The sequence below is a fragment of the Ictalurus furcatus genome, chromosome 9 (genome assembly GCF_023375685.1).
Source record: "Ictalurus furcatus strain D&B chromosome 9, Billie_1.0, whole genome shotgun sequence".
Classification (NCBI taxonomy): Eukaryota; Metazoa; Chordata; class Actinopteri; order Siluriformes; family Ictaluridae; genus Ictalurus; species Ictalurus furcatus.
In genome coordinates, this window is record NC_071263.1 from 11,046,584 (window position 1) to 11,060,812 (window position 14,229).

General features: G+C 42.6%; 1 protein-coding gene across 3 annotated transcripts in view; it reads left to right on the top strand.

The window, feature by feature from the left end:
- Nucleotides 1-14,229, top strand: part of ltk (leukocyte receptor tyrosine kinase) — an 81,910-nt gene that overhangs the window by 3,709 nt on the left and 63,972 nt on the right. The gene's annotated exons all lie outside the window — the stretch shown is intronic.

The following is a 14,229-nucleotide window of genomic DNA, read 5'->3' on the forward strand; positions in this document are numbered from 1 at the left end:
GATCGGTGTAATAGAATTCTGTAAGTTGCTCTGGATAACTGAATCTTCCAAATGCTGTAAATCTAAATGTAACTTGAAATCTATCTCTATACCCATATATCTATATCAACATATCCAACCAAAAGCCATTTCAAAATAAAATTACATTTACATGGCTTTTGGTTAGAGGTATTTATATAGATATAGAGATAGAGTCTCCACATGGTCCACAGGAGTGAGTTGTTAGAAACCAAATCTTCACTAAGTAGCACTAAAGCCCACTAGAAACATACTTGAATGTAATGACAGTGTCAGGTCAGAGACCATGGCTGTGGCTCATGAATCAGAATGTATTTTTTCCACCATGAGTTTAAGGTTTCTTTTATTTCCAAATTGTTCCATGAGGCATTACAGCAAGAAGATATATGTTATTTGTGCTTTGAATATTGTATTAGGAAGCCCTTTGTTTGATATTATAAGCATATTTTGTGTAAGAAGTAATACTGAAGGAAACAGTGCAGTGTACTTCTAAATGATATATGAGTAAGCATTGAAAGCAGACCTGCATCTTTTGTACAGTATGTTCAAAACCCAACCCTGACAAGTAATCCTTTACTTTGACATTTTTCCTAAAATGTAATTACATATGGTGGTGGATATAACACAAATACAGTATCATTCATAGTAACTCTTAATAGCATCATGTATGTAATTATTATTATTAATGTAATTACTCATTATGTTATTATTAACATCATAGTAATTATTAATAGCAACTACCAATGTATTTTTCTGACTCAGAAGATATTTCGTGAGAAGCGCAATATGTCCTCGGTAGTATGCGTCATTCCAAAAACGAATAAAATGACTCCTTAAATCTAGCAGGGAGTGAGAACTTGGACTTGGGTCAGCTGTGCTTTAATCTCTTGATCGTATGCAGCTGAGTCCTGTACCAGCTACATCAAAGATGTAGCTTTTAGGGATGCAGGAGTGGATATCACTGGGTCTAGCTAGCTGGTGAAAAACACTTTGAAAAAGCTTTGCTATTAAAGTTCTTGATATGGGTACCCCCCCCCCCCCACACACACACACCCCAACCAACCAACCACACATGTTTAAACTCCTTTCCCCAGTCACCTCTGCTGTGTTTTGTTCTTGTTTTGACAATTTTGTGTAAATCTGGAAAATATGTTCATAATGAAACCAAAAAGATCAGAACAGATATGCATTAGTAGCCCCTCTGCAACAAAAGGGCATTGAAAAGTCATGTGTAACAGGTGGATGGATATCACTGATGACACGGAAACGAGGTTCCTGATGGAAAAATGCATTTGTACTACAGTGGTTCATGTAGCATTTTTTAAAATATTGCTGTTGGTGTTTCCAGTTTATACCTAAAGGACACGAGCTGTTTACATACCTTCTGAACATATTTACCCAGATGAGGATGGGTTCCCTTCTGAGTCTGGTTCCTCTCAAGGTTTCTTCCTTATATCATCTTAGGGAGTTTTTCCTCGACACCGGCTTGCTCAATAGGGATTAATTCACACACACTCATATCCTGTGTTTATATGTTTCTGTAAAACTGCTTTGAGACAATGTCCATTGTTAAAAGTGCTATACAAATAAAACACTGATTTTTTTACTTTGGCAGGATTGTTGAAGGTCAGGTCAGGGTCACCTGTTTTGCCCAAGACTGAAGAATAATTGTTGGTAACAGCAGTTACTAACAGTTAAACCATTTCATCAATGTTGCTCAGCATAGTTGACACAATGCTTGCAAATAATTCAATCACGTCATTATCAACGTCAGGAAAGCAACATTTGGCAGTAATGTTGATAATGATGTGAGTGAGTTATGATAAAAATGCTATGTTAAATAATATTCCTCTGTAGCAAGTTATGAGAAAAGATCGCCTTTGGCTAAACTTATACACACTGCAGTTTAGGTTTGTGTGTTGATTTTCAGTTTTAATCACTGTGTACTGCAGCTACTCCTGCAATATGTTTAGCCCCACATGTTTGTTTTATTAAAGCTATTCTTTTACTGAAAATTCAATATAGTCAATTGGTTTCATTGCATCTGCAAGTCTGGGCCCACAAACGATGGTTCTGCGTGGCAACCACTGAAAACAGAAAAGAGGCATGACTTGCTACCCATTAACTTCTATGGTCCCTTCCAAAATTATTGGAACATTAAGGCCAACTCTTTCATTGTGGCTATACACTGGAGACATTTGGGTCTGAGATCAAAAGATGAATATGAGATGATTGATCAGAATTTCATTACCTGATAGTTACATCTAGATGTGTTAAACAACTTTCATTACATGTATGCCATTTGGCAGACACCCTTATCCAGAGGGACGTACCTTTATCTCATTTATACATCTGAGCAGTTGAGGGTTGAGGGCCTTGCTCAAGGGTGCAACAGTGGCAGATCATAACCTTCTGATCAGTAGCCCAATGTCTTAACTGCTGAGCCACCACTGCCTAATGCTGAGCTACCACTGCCCAACATGGCACATGACATGGCACCTTTGGAGGCAGACAACCCAATTTTAAGGTGAGCAAAACTACTGGAACAGATAGTCTTTAAGTAAAGTGTGATGCTTTTCCATGTTTGTACCACAGCTTATTCAATTGTTCCTTATTTTGGGGGGGGGGTTCTCTCTTCAGTCTCTTCTTCAGTCGGTGAAATACAAGCTCAAATCGATTAAAGGTCTGGTGCTTGGCTTGGCCAGAATAAAACCTTCCAAAGCCCAACCCCCCCCAAGTCCTTTGTTGTGTTGCCAGTGTGTTTTTGGTCATTGTCTAGATGCATGATGAAGTTCCTCCCAATAACATTGGATGCATTTCTCTGTAAACTGACAGACAGCATGTTTTTTGTAGACTTCTGAATTCTTTCTGCGGTTATCATCATAAGTTGTATCATCAACAAAGATTATTAAGCCTGTTCCAAATGTAGCCAGGCAAGCCCAAGCCATGACACTACCTACACTATGCTTGACCGATGAGCTCTTGTGTTTTGGATCATGAGTAAATCCTTTCTTTTTCCACAGAGGTTAATCTTGGTTCCAGAACTTTTTGGCTCATCTCTTATTTCTTTGTGAATTTCAGTCTGGCTTTCTGATTTATACGGCAGACAAGTGGTTTGCATCTTGTGGTATGGCCTATAAGAAGTATGGCATATTTCTTCTCTCGAAATCTGCTTCAAATGGTGCATTGTGATACCTTCACCCCTGCCCTGTGAAAGTTGATGGTGATGCCACTGATTGTTGTTTTGGGGTTTTTCTTAACAGTGCTCACAATGTTTCTGTCATCAACTGCTGTTGTATTCCTTGGCTGACCTGTTCATTGTCTGGTTGTTAGTACACCAGTGGCTTGCTTTTCTCCCATAGACAGCTCTCTGGTCTTTATGTTGGTTTATCTATTTTATCAACAAATGCAGTCGTCACAGGTGAAACCCAGGGCTCAAATCAAGAATAGACATTCCGAGCTATTAATTCTTGGGAGGAAACGGGAGAACCCAGAAGAAACCCATGTGGACACAGGGAGAACATGCAAAACTGGACTGCTGAAGATTAGAAAAAAAAATCACCTGGTCTTTTCCATTCTTCAATTGTCCAATTTTGGTGAGTCTGTGCCCATGATAGCCTCAGGTTCATGTTCTTGGCTGACTGGAGTGGGACCTGATGGGATCTTCTGCTATTGTAGCTCATCCACCTCAAGATTTGATATGTTGTGCATTCTGAGGTGCTTTTCTGCTCACCACGGGTAAAAAAAAATTGCTTATTTGAGTTACTGTAGATTTCCTTTCAGCTCAAACCAGTTTGGTTGTTCAACAGTGTTTAAACCTGCAGACAGGATGTTTTTTTTGTTTTTCACACCATTCTGTGTAAACTCTAGAGACTATTGTGTGTGAAAATCTCAGGAGATCAGCAGTATACTCAAACCAGCCCATCTGGTACCAACAACCAGGTCATGGTTAATGTCACAGAGATCACATTTTCCCCCTGTTCTGATGTTTGATGTGAAGATTAACTGAAGCTCTTGACCTGCTGCCACATGATTGGCTGATTGGATAACTGCATAAATGTGCAGGTATACAGGTGTTCCTAATAAAGGGTGAGTGCATGTAATATTAATGTCAAGTACTCATCATTTGACAGCTTCGAGCTTTGACAGATTATCTTTCACATAATGTGGACGATTGAATTTTTAAAATTTTACTCTAACTTTTATTTCCATACGATTTCATGATCAGTTCTATCATTATAAATGAGATTCATCTTTGTCTTTATGTTCAAAACAAGATTAATTTAAATAAAGTATACTATGAAGAGTTTCAAGCTGCTTAAAAATAAGGATATATCAGGATTTTGTCTGTTATAGGAAACATCAAGATGTGAATGACAGCGTGTGTTAGTTTGTGCATGCGGCATTGGGAGGACATGTATAGGAGATGGCTGTAGAAACTCTTACTTAACAACTCAAAAGTCATCTATATGAATTACATTACATAACATTTTGATTAACTCCCTGTGCATGAGTTTTAATAACTGTGGCCTTACTTGTACAAACTTCTCTTCTCCTACCATAACAGTTTTAGCCTTTTTTTTGTCAAAACACAAATTCCACTGCTCCCACAACAGAAAAGCGTTTGCCCTATTGTAGGGAGTATCCTGACAAGGCAACAGACATCCATGGCCAGGAAACAAGGGAGCATAACTGTCTGTGCTCTCTGTGTGGGAGGGATGGCATTCGTCTTTCCCCTGTCAATCACAGAGGCACCAGCCAATTGCAGGGGTCTGTGAGCTCATGTATGTAGAAGAGGGCAGTTAGAGGGCAGTGCATTTCTCTGAGTGTAATATGCATCTCTGACACAGCAAGGGCAGCACTTCTTTAAAAAAAAAAAAGGCAGTTGGCTAGCTTCACATATATCGGAGTCAGCACACACAAGCCTTCACCCTCTCTCGTTGGAAGCTGCCATGTGATAGAGGAGAGTTGGCTGGTGGGTGGAAATTTGGCATCCGATCAAATTGGAGATATAAACATAAAGGGGGGAGATTCTGCGACACCATCTATATGATGCCTTAATGGACAGAGCTGTCTATGTCTACTAGGGGAATATTATATAGAGGATTTTCACTGATTGACAGGAGAACAAAAGAAAAACATTAACCCACTAATTCAGTAGTTATTTGTGTTTTTCAGCTTGGGGGAAAAACTCCTTCTATGTAATTATCCACAGAAGAGAACGGAAATATACATATGCATTCTTTCTTGGCATTTGTGCATGCACTTCCTGTGTCTGCATGGGTTTGCTCCAGGTTCTCCACCTCCCAAAAACACGCCATTAGTTAGATTGGCTAAGCTATATTGCTTGAAGGTGTGAATGAGTGTGCAAATGGGTGTGTGTTTGATGCCCTGTAATATATCCAGGTGTGTGGAAGCAATAGTATTAATACTAACAATGCATTACCCTGCATTAGCATCTTGTGCCTCACTGTTTTTCAACATTATAATCAAACTAAAATTATTATTTTATTGAGGATTATAAAGTAATGTCACATTCATTGTCACTATCTTACTATATCACTATCTCACTGTGCATCAGGATTCTGGGTGAATAACACTTTATTCCTAAAAGTTGTTCTGTTTGGAGATATAATTCCACATGGCATCATTTTTTCTGTTTCATGGCTAATCGAGCAAGTCAGCCCATAGCACTGTATGTATTTAGAGAATAAGGAGGGGGAAGATGCTGAACCGAGCATCCGGCTATTTGTTGCCATGTTTTTAGTAACCACAAAGTAGCAAAAATAATGGAAAGTAATGGAACACAAAAATCCACAGACTGAAGTTGTGGAAAACATTGTATCACAAGTAAGCTTCTATGTGTCATGTAAGTCAAATGAAATCCTTAATTAAATTTTTTTATTTTTTTTACATTGTCTCAATTTCATTCAATGCAAGTGTTTCACTTAATGAATGCCTGGATTCCTCTAGAAAAAAAAATCAATTCAAGTCTTATGTTTATTATGTTTAAGTTTTTCATTTGACTCACTCTCATATATTGGTGTTTTGATGTAACAATAGGTCTTTTTCTATATGACTACTGCTTTAACTTTAACCAAATAAAAAGTATACCATTATCAAAACTTTTGTAACAAAGAGGACTCGAGAACATGGTGAAGATCCATGGCAAAGAGTTTTAATAAAAAAGCCGGGGCAGCTGTGGCTCAGGTGGTAGAGCGGGTTGTCCACTAATTGTAGAGTTGGCGGTTCGATTCCTGGCCTATGTGACTCCACATGCTGAAGTGTCCTTGGGCAAGACACTGAACCCTGATGGCAAGCTAGCGCCTTGCGAGGCAGCTCTGCTACCACTGGTGTGTGAGTGTGTGTGTGTGAATGGATGAATGAGACACAGTGTAAAGCACTTTGGATAAAAGCGCTATATAAGTGCGCCATTTACCATTTAATATACATTGTGTCCCCAATCCAAAAATGGACTGGGAGTGGTAACCTGAGGACAGACTGACAGTTATGTTAAGACAGAAAGCGTGCCACCTTCACGAGGTGAACTGCACTCCCTGATTTGATTCCATGTCCTCAGGCAGCCCATAATATCTAAATACTTTTTTAAAGATGGCTTTGGCTGTTTCCATGGCAGTGGGGATCTTGGGGAGAGACACAGTGCAACAGGCTTTGGAAAAACAGACAATGATGGTTAATGTATTTTGTTCTGTGTTCTGTGATGAAACTGAGGGCTATGTGGACCAGGGTCATCATGGGATGGGTAGAGTTTCAAGCAGTTGGCATGAGCTGCAAGACTGGGCACATACTGAACAAGTTTTAACAAAGTTTTCTACAGACTTTGTTGAAAGCCAGAAACTGGGCCAGAAACTGCCACCAGACTTTGTTTTCCACTAACCTCTGCTTACATTTACATTAATGGCATTTGGCAGATGCCCTTATCCATGACTTACATTTTGTAATTGCTCAAGGGCCCAGCAGTGGCAGCTTGGCAATGCTGGGATTTGAACTCACGACCTTCTGATCAGTAGCCCAAAATCTTAACCACTGAGCTACCACTGAGATCCAACAATTGGTCCACAACTCGCTGACCCCCAGCTACCACTGGGGTCTTACATTGGATACCATTGGATACCAGGATGTCCAGAACTCAGCGAGTTGTGGACCGACTGTCGGACCTTATTCCTCATGCACTGGGGCAATCTTGTGGGTTTGGGTTTTCCTGTTGGGCTCCTTTGATGTCTTGCATGATTTCCCAATGGACTGGTGTTGCAAGGCATGATTTGGATAGGATTGTTTCAGGAAGAAGTCGATCCAGGTTTAGATGGAAAGGTGATGTGAAAACAGGTGAGGAAGTGTGGCCACCTTGCTTGGAAATACAGCTGATTTTACATATTCCAGGTTATGGTGATCTATGAGAATCAGGAATGACTAGTGTCTCCATTGCTCCAGGGCAGCTTCGATGGCGAGCAACTCCTGGTTCCAGCAATAGATTTCTAGAAAAGAAAGCACATGGGTGTATTTTGTCAGTGTTACCATGGCATTGTGGCTAGACAGCTCCTACCACATTCTAGGATGTGTGGACCTCCACTATAAACAGTAACTTGTCAGGGTGGTGGAGTATGGAAGTGTTGGTAAAACCAAGTTTTGAGGAGTTGAAAAGCACAATTGACTGCTTCAGACCACTTAAGGATTTTGTTTTTTCCATTTAGAAGTGATGTTAGGGGTGCTGCTATGGAACTGACAACTCAAATAAAAATGCAGGTAGAAGTTTGCAAACCCCAGGAATCTCTGCAGCTCTTTGGTGGTTTAGGAGTGGGATTGGACAGGAAGTGATTGCTTCTACTTTTGATTGGTCCATTTCTACTCTTTGTTCCTACAGACTGTAGCCAAAATCTTGTTAATGTAGCTGATGATGAAGCAGTTTAAGAATTCTCTCAGGGAAGTAATAATAAATAAATAAAAAATTCTTTGGAAATGACTGCCACACTCACGCTGCTGGGAATGTGACCTTATAGAACCAGAGGAAGGCGTATGGTGATGTCGAGGTAGCAGCAGCACAGAATTTCTGCGGCAACAGGTCTGTAAATAATGCCCATGAAGAGGAGAGGTAGATGAAAAGTTGGCCTGAGGATTAGATGGTGGCTGTCCACAAGTGACAAATCCTCCTTTAAGACTATAAAAAAATCTTTGCACACTAGCACCGTAAATTCTATCATAACAGGTGTTATGCAAAAAGGCAATTAATGTTTTGAGTTGCATAGCCCTACCTATTGACTGCCACCATCTTTAGAGTGGCATGGCATTGATCGTTTAGAGCCAGTCAGGGGTTCCTGCAGGATAGCAAAGGTCGAATTAAACTCTTATTCAGAGACTGCTAACATGACAGTTCAACTTCTAGGTCATTATCAGCCTGGAAGAATCTCTTGGACGGGACTGTAGATTTAGTAAACTCACACCTCTCTCATAATGAACAGAAAGGATAACTCTACCTGCTCTGCCATCATGACACCCTTGCATTTTGATCATAATATACTTATAAAATCATTTATGCATTCCTAGTGCACCAGTGAGGAGGCCCCACTCACACTTTTCCTAAACAGTGCTTCATTGTCTCAACATTCCCAGGCATCTGCACTTTAACTGTATTATATCCATGCTTATTGCAATTAATTAATCCTGTAACAGTCACAATGATTTCCTATTATAAAGTCTTGCCAAGTATGTGAAGACGGCGTTTGGAAAGAGAAGAAAAAACATATCCTGAAGAATAATTTCCTGTATTGTATGTTAACCTGGAATTTCCTTAATGTCTACCAAAAGTAGCACATCCCCCCATTAAAGGAATTATTATTTTTTACTATTATTTGAAACTGTAAAGTAAAACTGAAGGTCTGAGACATTTTATACGTTTTAAATGCAGCTAGAAAAGTGGGGGGGAAACAGAAATAAAGAAATAAAAGGTAGTCAAAAATAACATTGTAAAATAGGCTAATAATTATAATGACTAAATAATAGCATTGACAGAAAAAAGTATGTAACAGAAAATGGCTAAAATATAATAAATGACAATAATTGAAAAATGATCAAAGTAATGTAGTCGTAACATGCCAGTAAATAAATATAAATAGAAAACCTTGATTTAGACTTGTGCGAGGGTACACTGCAAATCTGTTGCTGGTCTCCTTCCTGAAGATAGGGCAGGAGTTATAACATATGTGTTGTGCAACTATTTTTCTTATAGACTAAGCAATATGAATAATTCAGACTCCTCAGATTAATCCTTATGCTTAAAGCTGAGCCTGAGTTTCTCCTCTGACAACTTCATATTGAAGGCACATGAAGAGCCTCAACAAAATCCCAGGCAAACTTCATAGCTTACTGTTTGATCTGCTTTGATAATAATGCACACCATGAACTGCATTTGCAAGGTTTAAAAAGTGAAAACCCTTAAAATGAAATCTTAACACTTCTGTTATAAAGACAGCAAGACCTGTTTTTACAAATGATATTAAGATACATTTAATTATGAGGAAAACAAAAACATCATGTCTAAAACTCAATTTTCATAAACAAGTGACTTACTCTTCGTACTGGTAAGCAACATGATGTTTGACTTTAGCTTATTATGCTGCAGTTGCCAATGACTTAGTGGTTAGCATGTTTGCCTTGCACCCCTGAGGTTGTGGTTCAATTCCCGCCTTTGCTTTGTGTGTGTGTAGTTAGCATGTTCTCCTTTGGGTACTTCGGTTTCCTCGCCCAGAGACGTAGGCTAATTGGCATCTTTAAATTGTCTGTTGAGTGTGTGTGTGATTCAAGGGCGTAGGAGTGAACCTTGGAGGGGGCGCGCCCCGAAAAGATTTTTAAAAAAATAATAAAAGCACTTAAATGCTCATTTCTAATTACTTTTCAGTGGTTAAGATTTTGTAAAACACAGAGACAGAAGTAAAGGGTGACCAATAGCATTGATTTACGAGTTCTGATGTACGTCACTGAATGAAGCTCAATTTATTCATTAATATTATTCCAAACAGAAAATTGTTCATTTAAAACAATAGCTACTATAATCATTAAGAACAGCTACTAGTTAATGTAGCTAGCCACAGTACATGTTGAGACGCGGGTGCCTTCCTGTGAGGATTGCTGTTTCTGTTGGTGAGTAGAAGCTATGAGTATGAGTCAGAGGCTATTTTGCTATAGAAAAAAACATCTGGGTTACGCATGTGACCCTGTTCCCTGAGAAGGGAACGAGATGTTGCATTTAGCATAACACTATGGGAATGAGAATACCCAGTCCGTCATACCGAGTGTACGGCCTGTTCAAAAAGACCCAAGCCCGAAGTCACTGCAAGACACTCGAGCCCGTGGCGGAATGAATATCCAGGCTGTAATATCGAATGAATGTGTGTGGCATAGACCACCCTGCAGCAGCACACCCATCCTGTAAGAATACCCCGTTGGACAAAACCTTTGAGGAGGCGACCCCACTAGTGGAATGAGCCCTTATGCCCAGAGGTGTAGCGAGACCACGCAGACCAGAGATTGCTTCCACTATCCAATTAGAGAAGTGCTGCTTTGACACAGCATCACCTCTACAGTTGCCGCCAAGCAGACCAGCAGCTGCTCCGACTTACACCACTGGCTGGAGCGGTGGATGTAAGTACAGAGAGCCCTTACTGGACACAACAGGTGCATTCTCTCTTGTTCCGGTGTGAGGAACAGAGGAGGGCAGAAAGCCTGCAACACCACAGGCTGGGCAGCAGATGCAGGCACTTTAGGAATATAAGCCAGCCTAGGATACAGGAAGGCCTTGGCTAATCCAGGGTTAAAGTCAAGGCAGGAAGGGGCAACTGAGAGAGCTTGTAGATCTCCTACTTGGATGAGAGATGTCAGGGCCAGCAGAAGAGAGCTGAGAAGAAGAGAAGAGAGCTACCTTTAGAGTCAGAAGCTTCTCAGGAGGCTGACTCTAAGGGCTCAAATGGGGCACCTGACAGACCTTCCAGGATCACAGAAAGGTCCCAGGAAGGTATGCACGGCCTGCAGATGGGCCTCAGCCGCCTGACACCATGCATAAACCTCGAAGTTAGAGAATGTTTCCCCACAGAGGCTCCATCAACAGGGGCATGGCTGGCCGAAATGGCGGCCACGTAAACCCTGATTATAGAAGGAGCCGACCCGACTGAGAAACGTCCTTGTAAGAAATCCAGCACTGTAGCTATTGCGCAGTTCACTGGGTCTAGCTGGCGTTCCTCACAACAGAAGACAAAAAGCCGCCACTTGAGCGCATACAATATCCTCGTGGATGGTGCTGTAGGGTTTAACATGGTCTCTACAACCTCACTTGTGAGACCAGAATCTATGAGCTGGTGCCCTTCAGGGGCCAGATCCACAGTTTCCATAGTTCCGGCCGAGGGTGATAAATCAGCCCTCTGGCTTGAGACAGTAGATCCACTCTTAGGGCTCAAATGGGGCACCTGACAGACCTTCCAGGACCACAGGAAGGTCCCAGGAAGGTATGTGCGGCCTGCAGATGGGCCTCAGCCACCTGACACCACGCATAAACCTCGAAGTTCGAGGATGTTGCCCCACAGAAGCTCCATAAACAGGGGCGTGGCTGGCCAAAATGGCGGCCACGTAAACCCTGATTGTAGAAGGAGCCCACCCCACTGAGAAACGTTCTTGTAAGAACTCCAGGACTGTAGCTATTGCGCAGTTTACTGGGTCTACGGTGGATCCCTGCAGATGGGAATCTCCCAAGGAGTGCCATCTAGCAGGGGTATTATCTCTGAGAACCATATTCGAGCTGGCCAATAAGGTGCTACTAGCAGCAGATGTAGGCTGTCTTGGCGAAGTCTCGCTAGAACTTGTGGGAGCAGAGCGATCAGGGGAAAAGCGTACAGATGTGACCTCGGCTACATGTGCACCATGGCGACTAGCCCTAATTGTGCGGGAGGAGTGAGGGCGAACCACAGCGGGCGAACCACAGCGGGCATTGTGTTGTCCCCTCGGAGGCAAACACATGCAGTCCCACTTGGCCAAACCTCCGCCATATGGACTCCACCACTTGTGGATGGACCCACCAATCCCTGGCCCTCAGCCCCTGCCTCAACAGGATGTCTCCCCAAACATGCCAGTTGCCCAGAATGTACATTGCACTCACTGACAAAACTTTCCCTCTGCCTAGAGAAGAATTAGTTGTCCCTGCCTGAACAGGGGGCACGGACATAATCCTCCCTGGTGGTCAATATATGAGACCACCGCTGTGTTGTCTATAAACACATGGTGACCTCTCAATTGAGGAAGAAGGAATTTCAGTGCTAGAAATATGGCCCATATTTCTAGGCAAGTTATATGCCGCTTCAGATGAGGGCCGCTCCAGAGACCGTTAGCTGGACAGCTGTATAAGACTGCACTCCAGCCCGTGAGGGAGGTGTCTGTCTTTACCGTCTTGCCCTAAGGAGACACCCATAGAGTGTGACTCAAGGCTAGAAACCGGGGACACTCAAATTCTCAGAGCACATAGGCATTGCTGCATGACACTGATTACTCTCAGAGGTTTCATCCTTGGACGAAACCCCAACTTCTCACCCACCAGTGAAACGGCCTCCTGTGCAAAAAGCCCAGTGGTATGACGTAGGCTGCTGTAGCCATAAGCTCCAATAGTCTCCCATAGAGACTGGAGGGGATGCCAAGATCCAGCTTTATCTTGCTCAATGCTGATAGGATTGACCCAATGCATGTTGGGGATAGAAACGCCCTCATCGTAGTAGAATTCTTATAACCCCTAGAAAAGTTGTCCACTGCACTGGAAAAAGTATACTTTTCTGAAGTTCAACCTGAGCCGCAAGCTCTTCATGTGGGCAAGAACAACATCTCGATATTGAATCACCAGTTCCCTGGATTGTGCTAGAATTAACCAGTCGTCCAGGTAGTTTAGTATACGGATGCCCTGGAGTCACAATGGAGCCAGAATGACATCCATGCACTTTAAAAGCTAGTGATATTTCTATGTGGAAATATGCACCTTTTAGATCTATCGTCACAAACGAGTCCTCAAACTGAACCTGTGGCACGATAAGTTTGGGCGTCAGCATCTTGAACCTGTATGTCCGAAGAGTACAGTTCAGATGATGCAGATCTAAAATTGGCCACATACTCCTCTATTTTTTGCGGACCAGGAAATAACGGCTGTAAAACCCTCCTTCCCTCGGGGAACGGAGTACATGTTCTATGGCCCCTTTGTCCAAGAGGGATCTTAATTTCTGTGCTAAAATCAGGCTCTGGTCTGTGCTGAATACTGTGGTGAGCACACCTCTGAACCAGGGGGATCGAGCTCTAAATTGGACCCGGTAACCCTTTTCTATGATAGACAGAACCCATGGAGACACATTTGGCAGTAGTTTCCATTCTGCAAGACGGTCTTTTAGTGACGTTAACTATTCCACATTCTATTGGAGGGAAAGCATCAGATTTTTGTTGCCCTGTCACAGCTCGCTGACCAGAGAACACTGAAAACTTGGGACAGCCTTGGCTAGGTGAGGCCCTACAGTAGCACTAGGGGCTAACTGCCCTAACAACCTCATGTCCGATTATACGTCCCTCCACGGCCCCTCAGAACCGCTCCTCTTTGTCTGCTTGTCCTTTATGACCATTCTCAGATCAGGCCTAGTAGCAGGCAGCAACTGTGGCCGCCCGGTTCCCTTGGTTGGCGGCCTGCCATACTCGCCTTCTGTGTCTCCCTCGCACTAGCACTGGCCCAGGCTCCACTCGTGGGTGCCCGGGTGAACTCGACACAACAGGGAAGGAACTGGCTGAATGCTGCCAAATGTTGAGCGCACTCAACAGGTCTGCTTGGTAGGCCTGCAGCACTGTCACTGTCTGCAGTGACCCTCAAGCAAGACTACTACTGCATAGGCCTTGCCCATCAATGCCATGGTGGCCTTACACAGTGACTTGGATGGCAAAGCCGGCCCCCCCAAATTACCTGCCGTCGATGGAGAGAGGTAGCTCGCAAGCGCCTCCTCCACCTTCAGCATAGTTAAATAGCCATGCCGTTCATTCCCCACAATGGCCGAATCGTCCGTCATCGTGGGGTTATAAATATGGCTTATGCATGGTTTTCCCCCAGAAGTCTGTTATTTTGTCATGCACTTCTGGAAGAAAGGGGAGTTTCTGTAGTGTGAGGGATTTACTTTCACTGGGGGGAAAAAA